The sequence below is a fragment of the Corythoichthys intestinalis genome, chromosome 9 (assembly GCF_030265065.1).
Source record: "Corythoichthys intestinalis isolate RoL2023-P3 chromosome 9, ASM3026506v1, whole genome shotgun sequence".
In the NCBI taxonomy this organism is placed as follows: Eukaryota; Metazoa; Chordata; class Actinopteri; order Syngnathiformes; family Syngnathidae; genus Corythoichthys; species Corythoichthys intestinalis.
The window spans coordinates 50,613,922-50,628,797 of NC_080403.1; positions in this window are offsets into that span (position 1 = coordinate 50,613,922).

The following is a 14,876-nucleotide window of genomic DNA, read 5'->3' on the forward strand; positions in this document are numbered from 1 at the left end:
TGCTAACTTTTTTTTTTTTTTTTTTTTTTACAATGCTCTTAACAAATGGTTCAGACACATATTCGTGCAAAAAAAGCTAAATATACCTATAAACTAAATTACGAATGCATTAAAAAAAACTTTAGCTCAAACAAAAACTTAGCTTATGTTGGTCTTAACAGGGAGCAGCTGGATTCAGCTTGTGAAATGAGGCAGACTAGAGGGCAGTGTATCCACCCAAATCAATAATTCTAAATGCAAACACTTTCAAAACAAACCATTACAACACCACTTTAATTAAATAAATACTTGAAGCAGCAAAATTTAATTCAAAGTTTTTTTTTTCTAATTGATAACCCAATTAATCGATTAATCATTGCAGCACTACATATAAAAGAATATGATATCATTGAATGGGTTATAGTTCAGTATAACAAATTACAGTTCATATACATGAGGTTGTGCTGAGAAAAAAATACACCATTATTTGGTCATAAAATTGTTTAAAAAAATCAGGCATTGTAAGCAGTTACTCAATGTTACTCATTAGTTTTTTCTTTTTCTTTTTTTTTTCTTTTTTTAACTTGTATTTGAGTGCATTTTTAGATGACTTCTTTTACTTGAGCAATATTATTTTGAAGTAGCTACTCTTACTTGAGTAACATTTTTGGCTACTCTACCCACTTCTGTTTTTAGGGGGCCTATTTTTTTCATGCACTTCCTACTTTTCCCGACTTTTTGAATGGGGTTGAATGGATGAAGATTCAATTTTACTGCCTCTGTAAAATAATAATAATAAAAAAATGAATCACTATAAAGTTTTTGGAAGGAAAGCATTTGCCGTTCTTCACTTTTACAACGATTTCTAATGATTTCAAATTGCACGTCTTGCTTAATATAGTGACGAACCATCTATTGTGCCATTCTGCTATAATAGAGACGCACAAACACGTGCACACACACACGCATGTGTGAACGGAATGAGTCAATACTGTAACTCTTCTGCAATCACAGGCTGACTTCATCCTTCAACCATCCACGCGCGTGCGCGCGCGTGTGTGTGTGTGTTGGTCAGCGTTGCGTGTTGATTGCACATCGTTACGACAGAAAGCAGCCTGATGGTGATGGAGGGTTCCAGCGTGTGTGTTTTATTTTGTTTTGTTTGTTTCAGTGGGAGACGAAGTGAGTGTGTGTGTGTTTCCATGCTTTGATTGCTCTCCTGCTATGTGCCCATCAAATGCAACTTTGGGCAATAACCTTCACATACACACACGAACGTGGTATTACTATTTTATGCGCTCGTATTGATGAAGATTAGGAAAGTTGTAACTTTTTTTATAGGCGTTTTGGACTCCGCGTTCATGCTTGTGCGTTTCCATGGTGACGGTCTCGCTGTGAATGTTCAATCTTGTCAATAGGATTTGAATTCCAAAACTGGGATTTGTTTATATATATTTTTAATTGAAAAAATAAATTAAAATAGATATAATACATAAATATAAATTTATATAACATATGTATATATAAATACAAAAAAAAAATAGAATTCTTTAACTCTCTAATTTCCCTTTAAAAAAATAAATGTTATATTTGTATAAATTATAAAAGAAAGTTTTTAAAATGTATTTCATTTGTATTATTTCATTAAATATTTATAATAAATTAAAATATGAATAAATATACTATAGATATGCTATACATTTAAGTCAAAAACATTTACCCTACTTTTCTTGACGAATTAGAAACATTCCATTTTATCTTTTACAAATTATTTCCAACCCCCCCCCCCCCCCCGCCCCAAGGTGATTAAATAATCACCTTCAATTTCTTAACTGATTCAAACTTATAATAGATGTTATATGAAAATATAATCTAATTTTTAAAGAAAAATTTTAAATTGTATTTTTTGATGAAAGTATATTTTTAAAAAATGATTAAAAATTCTTTTTAAAAAACATTAACCTTAAACTTTTACTTTCTTTGAATAATTCAAACCATTCAAATTTCAAGTTATTCACTAAACCCTCCAAAATTCAGAAAATATAAAAATATAAGCCTTAAAATTATTATTTTGTTTTTTCCATAAACACCTATTAAAACCTACCTAATCAAACCTATTAAGATTTTTTTGGGCTGATTTTTTAAATGGAATATATGATTTAACTTAACAGATTCACTATTTAAATAAATGTTTGTGTTTATAAAAAAATATACAACCAAATTTGAAAAATATATATATTTACTTTCCTTTTTAAAAATATATTTAATGGTATTTTTAAATGAAAGGACATTCTAAAAATAAGTAAAAAAAAAATTATTATTTTTTTTTTTAAATGCAGAAATTGATTTAAAAATATTATTTTAAAAAACATTTACCTTTAACTTCTACTTCTTCTAATTTCTTATTCAGAAATATATTTTTTTAAATTAGAAATATTATCTAACTTTAAATAAAAAAGATTCCTCCTCCTTCAAAAAAAACAAAAAAAATTGTTTAAAAAATATCTATTCAAATTCAAAGATATTTAAATCACTCACCAAATCTTTAAAAATTAAAGCCCTAAAATTATTTAATTATTTTGCACGCTCACCTTCTATTTCTTTACTGATTTTTTTAAAAATGATTTTTTAATTTAATATTTTTTAAAATTCTAATTTAATATTTAACTTTTTTACCTTTAACTTGTACTTTAACTTATTCAGAAATAGATTTTTTTTTTTAAATGAAAAATATTATCTGACTAATAATAAAAATCACCCTTCGAAAACAAGTTATTGTTTAAAAAAATATCTCATGAAATTTAAAAATATTCAAATTACTGTAATTTCGGATTATAAGGCGCACCTGACCAACAAATTTGACACTAAAATGGCATTTGTTCCTCACTGTATTATGGGATATTTACACCAAAAGATATTAACCAGTAATGCTTTATTTGACAGCGGCATCATAAGACTGTCATAAGACCAAATGAACCACCATGAAGCTTTGAACCGAGGAGTTGCAAAGTTTCATTGCTTCAAGAACCTTCAGTCAACTTCTGCTGCCACCTGCTGTTAACACTGTTGTCGTCCAACATGCCTTCTAGCATGCATTGCAGCGCTACAGATGTACATAACGATCAAAATTCATGTTGCTAGTTATGGTATTTGGTAACACCGTGGCGCCATAAGACTCATAAGACAATCATAATTATGACATGACACTGCCATGAGCATTAATGAATGCTTATGACGGATGTCATTTTGTGTCATCCGGCAAATGAGCTCCTTTTTGAATGGATGTAAAAGATCCGAGCTGGACATGAATGGAGTTAGTAACATAATTTGCTGGATGACAATGACATTTGGCATAAGCATTCATTAATGCTGATGATACTGTCATGTCATAATTATGACTGTCATATGGCAGTCTTATGACACCGCTGTCAAATAAGCCGTACTGGACTATGGGCCGCAGGATTCAAAATGAAAAGTAACTGTTTAAAGTCCCAAAATTACGGTATTCGCCAAATCTTTGAAAATTTAAGCCTTAAAAAAAATTTCACCTTCGATTTCTTAAGTGATTCAAACCTATTCAGATTTTTTTTTCTAATTATTTATTTTGTTTTAATGTTTTAAATAAGAAATATTGTCTGACTTAAAAAAAATCCAAATTTACCCCTTATTTTTTTATTTAATAAAAAAAAAAAAAGAAATTTCAAAAAATATAAAAAACACGTTCTAAAAAAAAAGTTTATTGTATTTTTAAAGTAAAAGACGTTCTAAATTTGTAAAAATAATTTAATAATAATTTAACTTCTACTTGCTTTGAATAATTCAAATCATTCCATTTTTAAATTATTCAGCAAATCATCCAAATTTTTGAAAATAAAAACCCTGAAATTGTTATTTCTTTAATTGATCACCTTCCATTTTTTAACTGATTAAAACCTATTCCGAATTTTTTATTATTTTCGTTTTTTAAATTAATATTATTTGATTAAAAAAAAAATTCACCCTTTAAATGTTTTTTATTGTTTAAAAAATATGTAATCAAGTAAAAAAAAAAAAAAAAAAAAAAACTTTTTTTTTTAAAAAATTCAGTTTATTGTATTTCTAAATTAAAAGACACTCTAAAATATATTTAATGATTCAATAATAATGTAACTTCTACTTTTTTTTTTTTGAATAATTCAAATAATTCCATTTTAAAATTATTCACCAAATCCTTCAAATTTTTGAAAATTAAAGCCCTAAAATATTTATATTTTTAAATTGGTCACCTTCAATTTCTTAACTGATTCAAACCTATTCAGAAATGTATATAATGTTCATTTAAAAAAAAATAAAAATATTACCTAAAATACAATACAGATTCACCCTTAAATTTTTTTCATGTTCAGCTTATTCTCCAAATCCTCCAAACTTTTAGAAATAAAATCCCCAAAATAAATACTAATATATTTACAGTACATAATCACATTCAATTTCTCAACCGATTCAAACCCTACCAAACATCATACAATTATTTGCACCATTTTAACAAAACAAAAGAAAAAAAAATCAAAACATCTGAAACTCCTATAACTGAAGCCTATAAACGTCCAATCTGTTAGCGATCGTCCAAATGGCACGGACGACTATCGCCGTCAATGGCAGACCCCACGAGTTCAAATACCAACTAATTAACACAAATAATCCAAAGAAAAAGCAAAGCAATGTGGCGAAACTGATCTTTTTTTGGGCGCTCGCCGGACTCAACTACAACGCGTATGAAGATACACTGCTGGCGTATTTTCTTATATCATTTTTGCATCATCCATGATGACCTCTGTTTGTGGGTATTAACGCACACATACACACATTTGCGAACGCACACACACGTAGACACACTCATTCACAGTGGGCTGTCTGGGATTGTCTCTGTGATGAAACCAGCGGTAACTGTTGGCATGTCAACTCCATCCTCTGTGACATGGTGTGTGTTTGTGAGTGTGTGTAGGTGTGCTGGAGTATATGTGTGTGCGCGCAATGGAGACCTTTGACCTTTACGTGGTGTCTATCAACACATCTCCACAAATACAGAAAGTCATGTCATAAAGGAATGCACTTACTTTTGATTTTTAGTGACTTCTGATTCATTTTTGGGGCATTTCGGGTGACTTCATTCGCCACTCCCAGTTAAAACGGATTGGACGTCTAGCGCTGTCATTGGAACTTAAAGATGAGGATTCACAGACAGTCATCCCAGTTTAAATGAATTGGCTGTCTACTGTTGTTAAGGGCAGGCTTTGAGTAAATTGTGTGTCACATCCTTGTTGGTTTTATGTACTTATACAGTAGTATGAAAAAGTATCTGAACCTTTTGGAATTTCTCACATTTCTTCATAAAATCACCATCAAATATGATCTGATCTTGGTCAAAATCACACAGATGAAAAAACAGTGTCTGCTTTAACTAAAACCAACCAGGCATTTATAGGTTTTCATATTTTAATGAGTAATAGTATGCAAACAATGACAGAAGGGGGGAAAATAAGTAAGTGAACCATCACATTTAATATTTTGTGCCCCCCACACCCCCTTTGCCGGAAACCAGACACTTCCTGCAGATCAGTCTGGCACATTGATCAAGACTTTTTTTTTTTTTTTTTTTAAACCTGTCCTGTTCAGCAGTTTGACCCGGAGAATGGAAGTCTAAGTGTCCGGTTGGTCTGAACAATTTTAATGTTTCACATTGAGAGTATGACATACTCCCATTGTGATCATTCAACATACCTCGTTTATTATGACAAACCAGCGAACAGTAGGGGTTATGGGGGAACAGAAGAAAAGAAACTCAAGAGAGGAAAGAAAAGAAACACAAACAACGACAAGAAATATATTGAACGCCTACACTAACTATTAATATGTTGGTGCTATCGTCAGCTAGATGTATTTACAACTGAGACCATGTGGGGGGCCTGTTGACCAGGTAAAGAAGGGAAGGGGCAGGGGGAGTTGATAAGCTAAGCGATTGGGAGGCTAGAGTGTACACAAATCAGCTCCGTGATCTAGAACCAAGTAATCGTGTGAATCCCTTGTGAGTGTAAGCCCGTTGGCGACCGACCCAACGCCGCCCCATCACCAATCCCGGCACCGGGACCCCCCACCCAAGTGCGTCCAATCACATCCAGCCGCACGCGAGCCCCAGCAAACACGCGACAGCCACGCAGACGAGTGGAGATGCATTGATCAAGACGAATCTTGGTCCATTCTTCTCTACAAAACTGCTGTAGTTCAGTCAGTCTCCTGGGATTTTAGCATCAATCGCTGTCATGCCACAGCATCTCAATAGGGTTCAAGTCTGAACTTTGACTTGGCCACTCCAGAGCATGTATTTTGTTCTTCTGAAACCATTCTGAAGTTGATTTACTTCTGTGTTTCAGATCATTGTCTTGTTGCGGCATCCATCCTCTTTTTAGCTTCAACTGTCTGACAGACGACCTCAGGTTTTCCTGCAAAACATCCTGATAAACTTTTGAATTATTTCTTCCATTATTGAATGCAATTTGTCCAGGCCCTGAGGCAGCAAAACAGCCCCAAATCATGATGCTTCCTCCACCATGCTTCACGGTGGGAGTGAGGTGTTGATGTTGGTGAGCTGTTCCATTTTTCCTCCACACATGACGTTCTGTGTTACTCCGAAACAATTCAACGTCGGTTTCATCAGTCCGCAAAATATTTTGCCAAAACCTCTGTGGAGTGTCCCAGTGTGATTTGCGAAAATCAAACGAGCGACAATTTTTTTTAGACAGTAGTGCCTTCCTCCGTGGGGTCCTCCCATGAACACCATTTGTGGCCATAGTTTTACATATAGTTGATGTGTGCACGGAGATATTGGACTGTGCCAGTGATTTCTGTAAGTCTTTAGCAGACACGCTAGGGTTCTTTTTTATCTCTGTAAGTATTCTGCACTGAACTCTTGACATCATATTTGGTGGACGGCCACTCCTTGGGAGAGAAGCAACAGTGCCAAACTCTCTCCATTCCTAGACAACTTCTCTGACTGTCGATTGATGAACATCCAGACTTTTAGAGATGGATTTGTATCATTTCCCAGCTTTATAAAAATCAACAGTCTTCGATCGCAGGTCTTTAGACAGCTCTTTTGACCGAGCCCTGATGCACATCAATCAATTACCATTCTCACCAGGTGTGTGTTTTATAGAGGGCGGGGCAGCTTTAAACAACTCATCAGTGATTGGGCACATCCCTGACTTAAATTGTTTGGTTTAAGTCTCCTTGGGCAGAGGGTTCACTTACTTATTTTTCCCCCTTCTGTCATTGTTTGCATGCTATCCTCATTAAAATATGAAAACCTATACATGTTTGGGTGGTTTTAGTTAAAGCAGACACTGTTTTTACATCTGTGTGATTTTGACAAATATCAGATCACATTTGATGGTGATTTTAAGCAGAAATGTGAGAAATTCCAAAAAGTTCAGATACTTTTTAATACCATTTTTGATCAGTTCATGTTAATTTTAGGGCATTTCCCATTGTGTAATAAACATTAAGACGTGTCAGTCATTTGGCATTTTGTAGGGAGAGGTTTGACAAGGTGTGGGTGGTCTTTCTTTTGGGAATATTGAGAAATCTTGTACTTGATGTAAACATGGACAGGAAAGGGAAACAAGCAAAAAGAGAAATCAGATTCACTCCAGTGTGTTTTTCATCAGTTGGATTGAAATGTCGACCAAACTTCATGTTGCCAAGTTTTCACAAGTTCACCTTTTCGGCCAGGTTGATGTTTTCAAAATAAAAAAAAAGAAAAAAGACGGGACTGACAGACGTCCTTGCTTCTCGGTTGCAAATAACAAACAGCATTTGCAATCGTGTGCAATAAAGTCCGCCTGATGCTCCATCGCTGAAGTCTTGCAATGTTGCCACTTCGGGCTTTATTGAAAAGACGCAAGCCAGTCTCCCCAGGTACGTTGCATCAGTCGCTCGTTCCTTCGTTACGTCCGCTGCTGCTAAAGACTCATTAAGCCAAAAGAAAAACTACTCGCTTTGTCTTCTCAATATCCTGGTCACACATTGCCATTGACCATGATAGACGTCCAATCCATTTGAATGCTCAAAAGGGTTGGACGTCTATTGCTGTCAATGGCACACTTGAACACAATTTCAGGGTTAAAAACATTGAAGTGAAAGCTTTGGATCCAGGAGTTTATACTTAGCCTCATTCAAACTGGCGTCTACTCTACACATCACATTTTGTAGGCCATAATATTAACATACTTAATTGTATAAAACATACATAATTGTAAAAACATAATTATCTGCTGTGTCTACCGAGCTCCTGATTGAAATGTCTACCATATGGAAAAGATACTGTATAAAACGAATAATAAGCATGTTTACGTTGTGGAGACATTAATCTTGGGATAAAATAAGTGCAGCATGTTGTTTGATTTTATACATACATGTCTGATGAAACTGTTACAGTGACCTTTGTGTGCGCCAATTGTTGCCGCTACTCACACCAGCTGTGATAACACAATCACTTTTGCCACACACATAGCCACAACAAAATGTTCCTCAGCAAACAGATGCAAAAATGTCAGGGACATGACTAAGCCATAACCTTGTACGCCCTGAAATTAATTGAGCTGCTTGACTGGACGCTAAGTTGCTAAACTCAGATTGTTGATTTTGTTATTATACAGTTTTGATGTATGTTCCATGCCTGAATGTGCGTCTTTAGTTGTATGGGGGACGGGAAACTGATAAGCATATGCTTCATCTCGTCCGCCTTTATCTTCTTCTTCGGTTCCTTCGGGCAAATCATATCACATTTTGTAATTGTCAATGATACCGATGATGATGACAATAAAAATTCCATTCCATACTGCGAAGTGAAAAAATTAAGACACCCCATTAAATATTCAGTTCTTTATGAGGGAATGTTCACATATCAATGTCTGATCTTGTTTTTCTTAATCTCTGGAAAAGAAAGTGGTTTAATTACAGGTAAACAAGATAAATTAACATTATTTTACTCATTAAACCAAATATTTAAATTAGGGCTGTCAAAATGATCGCGTTAACGGGCGGTAATTAATTTTTCAAATTAATCTCGTTAAAATATTTGACGCATTTAACGCACATGCCCCGCTCAAACAGATTAAAATGACAGCACAGTGTCATGTCCACTTGTTGCTTGTGTTTTTTGGTGTTTTGTCGCCCTCTGCTGGCGCTTGGGTGCGACTGATTTTATGGGTTTCAGCACCATGAGCATTGTGTAATTATTAACATCAACAATGGCGAGCTACTAGTTTATTTTTTGATTGAAAATTATACAAATTTTATTAAAACGAAAACATTAAGAGGGGTTTTAATATAAAATTTCTATAACTTCTACTAGCATTTATTTTTTATGAACTACAAGTCTTTCTATCCATGGATCGCTTTAACAGAATGTTAATAATGTTAATGCCATCTTGTTGATTTATTCTTATAATAAACAAATACTGTACTTATGTACAGTATGTTGAATCGGTCTTATCTTTTCATTCCAACAATAATTTACAGAAAAAGATGGCATATTTTATAGATGGTTTTATAGATGGGATTAATTTTTAAGCTGTGATTAACTCGATTAAAAATTGTCGTCGTTTGACAGCCCTAATTTAAACAAAAATGCATATTCTAACTGAAGAAAACGTAAGGACACCCTATACCACCAACTTCAGTGAGACGCTTTTTGTAGCCATCTACCAGTCTTTGACATCAGTCTGAAGAAATTTGTCTCCCCTCGTCAACGCAGAATACTTTCAGCTGTGAGATGTTTGAAGGGTTACTTGCATGTACAGCCCGTTTCAAGTCACCCCACAGCAGAAGCATCTCAGTGGGATTAAGATCTGGCCTTTGACCCGGCCATTCCAGGACTCTCCATTTTTTCCCTTTTCAGCCAGTCCTTGGTGGATTTACTGGTATGTTTTGGGTCATTGTCATGTTGCAGGGTCCAGTTTCACTTCAGCTTTTATTTTTTTCACAGATGATCTCACATGTTCCTCAAGCACCCTCTGATACACAATAGAATTCATGGTGGATTCTATGACGGTGAGCTGGCCAGGTCCTGCTGTAGCAAAGCATCCCCAAACCATGACACGTCCACCTCCATGCCTCACAGTTGGTATGAGGTTCTTCTCCTGGAATGCTACATTCACTCTGGCAAACTTCAGTCTGGCCTTCATGTTCTTCTTGGAGAGCAAAGGTTTCCTCCTTGCACACCTCCCATGAAGCTTAAACTTGTGAAGTCTCTTTTTGATTGTAGAGGCATGCACTTTCACATCAACAGTAGCACGAGCCTGCTGTAGGTCCCGTGATGAGATTTTAGGGTTTTTGGAGACTTCTTTAAGCATCTTGCGGTCTGTTCTCGTCGTGAACTTGCTTGGACGGCCAGACCTGGGCATGTTGGCAGTTCTTTTGAATGTCCTCCAATTGTAGACTATTTTCCAGACGGTGGAATGGCTGATTTTATATTCTTTTGAAATCATTTGAAATCCTTTACCAGACTCACAAGCGTCTACAATCTTCTTTCTAAAGGCCTCAGACAGCTCCTTTGATCTGACCATGGTGTTTTCTCTCACTTCAACAGTCAGGGGCACACCAAATTAAATGTGAGGTTTAAATATGGAAAGCCTCGTTCATAACATTGGGTAATGATGTTCTAATCATGTGCATCTGATGTGATATGCCTGTGTGTGTGATTTTAGCCATTTTAAGTGGGATTGAATGTGGGGGTGTCCTAATTAATTCCTCAACAGAAATAGCATTTATTTAAAATTACAGAAAGTTTTAAAAGTCTTTTTTTCAGTTTTGTTTAGTTCTACTTCTTGAATCTCTCAAGATTGTTAAAATTTATATTTAATATCCATATGACCAAATATCTTAGAAAACAAATAGGCTTCCATTGGGTGTCCTAATTTTTTCACATGACTCTATATACAGTGGGGCAAATAAGTATTGAGTCAACCACCAATTGTGCAAGTTCTCCGACTTGAAAAGATTAGAGGGGCCTGTAAATGTCAACATGGGTAAACCTCAACCACGAGAGACAGAATGTGAAAAAAAAACAACAGAAAATCACATTGTTTGATTTTTAAAGAATTTATTTCCAAATAGATTGGAAAATAAGTATTTGGTCACCTACAAACAAGCAAGATTTCTGGCTGTAAAAGAGGTCTAACTTCTTCTCACGAGGTCTACCGAGGCGCCACCTGTATTAATGGCACCTGTTTTAACTCATTATCGGTATAAAAGACACCTGTCCACAAACTCAGTCAGTCACACTCCAAATTTCACTATGGCCAAGACCAAAGAGCTGTCGAATGACACCAGAGACAAAATTGTAGACCTGCAGCAGGCTGGAAAGACTGAATCTGCAACAGGTAAAACGCTTGGTGTAAAGAAATCAACTGTGGGAGCAATTATTAGAAAATGGAAGACATAAAGTACCACTGATAATCTCCCTCGATCTGGGGCTCCATGCAAGATCTCACCCCGTGGCGTCAAAATGATAACAAGAACGGTGAGCAAAAATCCCAGAACCACACGGGGGGACCTACTGAATGACCTACAGAAAGCTGGGACCACAGTAACAAAGGCTACTATCAGTAACACAATGTGCCACCAGGGACTCAAATCCTGCACTGCCAGACGTGTCGCCCTGCTGAAGAAAGTACACGTCCAGGCCCGTCTGCAGTTCGCTAGAGAGGATTTGGATGATCCAGAAGGGGACTGGGAGAATGTGTTATGGTCAGATGAAACCAAAATAGAACTTTTTGGTAGAAACACAGATTCTCGTGTTTGGAAGAGAAAGAATACTGAATTGCATCCGAAGAACACCATACCCACTGTGAAGCATGGGGGTGGAAACATCATGCTTTGGGGCTGTTTTTCTGCAAAGGGACCAGGACGACTGATCTGTGTAAAGGAAAGAATTAATCGAGAGATTTTGAGTGAAAATCTCCTTCCATCAGCAAGGCCATTGAAGATGAGACGTGGCTGGGACTTTCAGCATGACAATGATCCCAAACACACAGGAGATCTGCATGGAGGAATGGGCCAAAATACCAGCAACAGTGTGTGAAAAACTTGTGAAGATTTACAGAAAACGTTTGGCCTCCGTTATTGCCAACAGAGGGTACATAACATAAGTATTGAGATGAACTTTTGGTATTGACCAAATACTTATTTTCCACCATGATTTGCAAGTGAATTCTTTAAAAATCAAATAATGTGATTTACTGTTTTTTTCCCCCATATTCTGTCTCTAATGGATGAGGTTTACCCATATTGACAATTACAGGCCTCTCTAATATTTTCAAGTGCGAAAACTTGCACAATTAGTGGTTGACTAAATACTTATTTGCCCCCACTGTACGCTGCAAAAGGTGCCCTTTTTTTTTTTTTTTTTTTTTTTTTTTTTTAATTTGCATCTGAGCACCGCCCCCCCAAATTGTTTGTGCATCCCACTGGGAATAAGTAATGATTCCAAATCAGCGGAGTGCTTTTTTTGTTGTTGTAGTTTTTACTTTATTTGGCCTCATTTAATCATATTTATCCGACTTCGCTCGATAGTGCGCTCCTTGAATGTTGAAACGTTTTTAGGCCCACCCTCTTATACTTACAAGAACATATTTGCTCACGGGGATGTTTTATCCCGCAGCCTGAGGCCTCTCTCAAAGCTCCCTGTGGGGGCGCGCCGGTGCGAGATGCCCCCCAGCAAGACCAGAGAGTGCACGGCAGGAAGTAGATTCGAATCACAGGAAGTGGCATCAAGTGGGGATCAAAGCAACGCAGGTGGCGCAGTGAATGACGGCGTTTGAGCGTACGTGCGTGTCGCTCAGGCCATAGTTAAGTCAGACACTTGGCCTCTGATTTCATCACGTTGCTTATGAAAAAGAGTCAAGTTTAACACTCACACACACACACACTCCTCTGTTTCTTCAATATTTCATCATGTAGCATAAAAACACGCTAACCACGTGAAGATAACCTGCTGTGTGCGTGCGTGTGTAAATGTCAGTACAATGTGACGAATTTTCTTAATTTCACACGTGCTCATGGGTAATGTGAACCCTTAATTATTCAGTTTGAGTTTAAAAAAACAAACAAACAAAAAAACGCTATGATGAGAAATTACAGAAAAACGTTACAGCGTACCGTAACAGTAAATGGACAGTCAGATACAGTGGGTCAAATAAGTATTTAGTCAACCACTAATTGTGCAAATTCTCCCACTTGAAAATATTAGAGAGGCCTGTAATTGTCAACATGGTTAAACCTCAACCATGAGAGACAGAATGTGGAAAAAAAAAACAGAAAATCACATCGTTTGATTTTTAAATTTATTTACAAATCGTGGTGGAAAATAAGTATTTGGTCAATACCAAAAGTTCATCCCAATAATTTGTTATGTACCGTTTGTTGGCAATGACGGAGGCCAAACGTTTTCTATAACTCTTCACAAGCTTTTCACACACTGTTGCTGGTGTTTTGGCCCATTCCTCCATACAGATCTTCTCTAGAGCAGTGATGTTTTGGGGCTGTCGTTGGGCAACACGGACTTTCAACTCCCTCCGCAGATTTTCTGTGGGGTTGAGACCTGGAGACTGGCTAGGCCACTCCAGGACCTTGAAATGCTTCTATGAAGCCACTCCTTTGTTGCCCTGGCTGTGTGTTTGTGACCGTTGTCATGCTGAAAGACCCAGCTACGTCTCATCTTCAATGCCCTTGCTGATGGAAGGAGATTTTCACTCAAAATCTCTCGATACATGGCCCCATTCATTCTTTCCTTTACACAGATCAGTCGTCCTGGTCCCTTTGCGGAAAAACACCCTCAAAGCATGATGCTTCCACCCCCATGCTTCACAATGGGTATGGTGATATTCGGATGCAATTCAGAATTCTTTTTCCTCCAAACAAGAGAAGCTGTGTTTCTACCAAAACGATATATGTTGGTTTCATCTGACCATAACACATTCTCCCAGTCCCCTTCTGGATCATCCAAATGCTCTCTAGCGGACCGCAGACGGGCCCGGACGTGTACTTTCTTCAGTAGGGGGACACGTCTGGCAGTGCAGGATTTGAGTCCCTGGCGGCGCATTGTGTTACTGATAGTAGCCTTTGTTACTTTGGTCCTAGCTCTCTGTAGGTCATTCACTAGGTCCCCCTGTGTGGTTCTGGGATTTTTGCTCCCCGTTCTTGTTATCATTTTGATGCCACGGGGTGAGGAGGGAGTTGAAAGTCCATGTTGCCCAAAGACAGCCCCAAAACATTACTGCTCTAGAGGAGATCTGCATGGACGAATGGGCCAAAATACCAGCAACAGTGTGTGAAAAGCTTGTGAAGAGTTACAGAAAACGTTTGGCCTCCGTTATTGCCAACAAAGGGTACGTAACAAAGTATTGAGAAGAACTTTTGGTATAGACCAAATACTTATTTACCACCATGATTTGCAAATAAATTCTTTAAAAATCAAATGATGTGATTTTGTTTTTTTTCCCCACATTCTGTCTCTCATGGTTGAGGTTTACCCATGTTGACAATTACAGGCCTCTCTAATATCTTCAAGTGGGAGAACTTGCACAATTAGTGGTTGACTAAATACGTATTTGCCCCACTGTAAGTATGCTTTTTAAATGTCATTTAAACACTGAATGTTTATCGTTGTCAATGGCGGCAATGAGTTCATTTTGGGTACTTTAGGGCACAGGCAGGGGCGGAACTTAGGGGGGGTGCTGGGTGTGCGACTGCCCCCGGCAGTGTGCTGTGGAAAATCATCCACTTTAACCTGATTAATCTAAATTTTTTTGGGGAAAATGAATCCGCAAATGCGCAAAATCCAACGTCTTTGCTGTCTA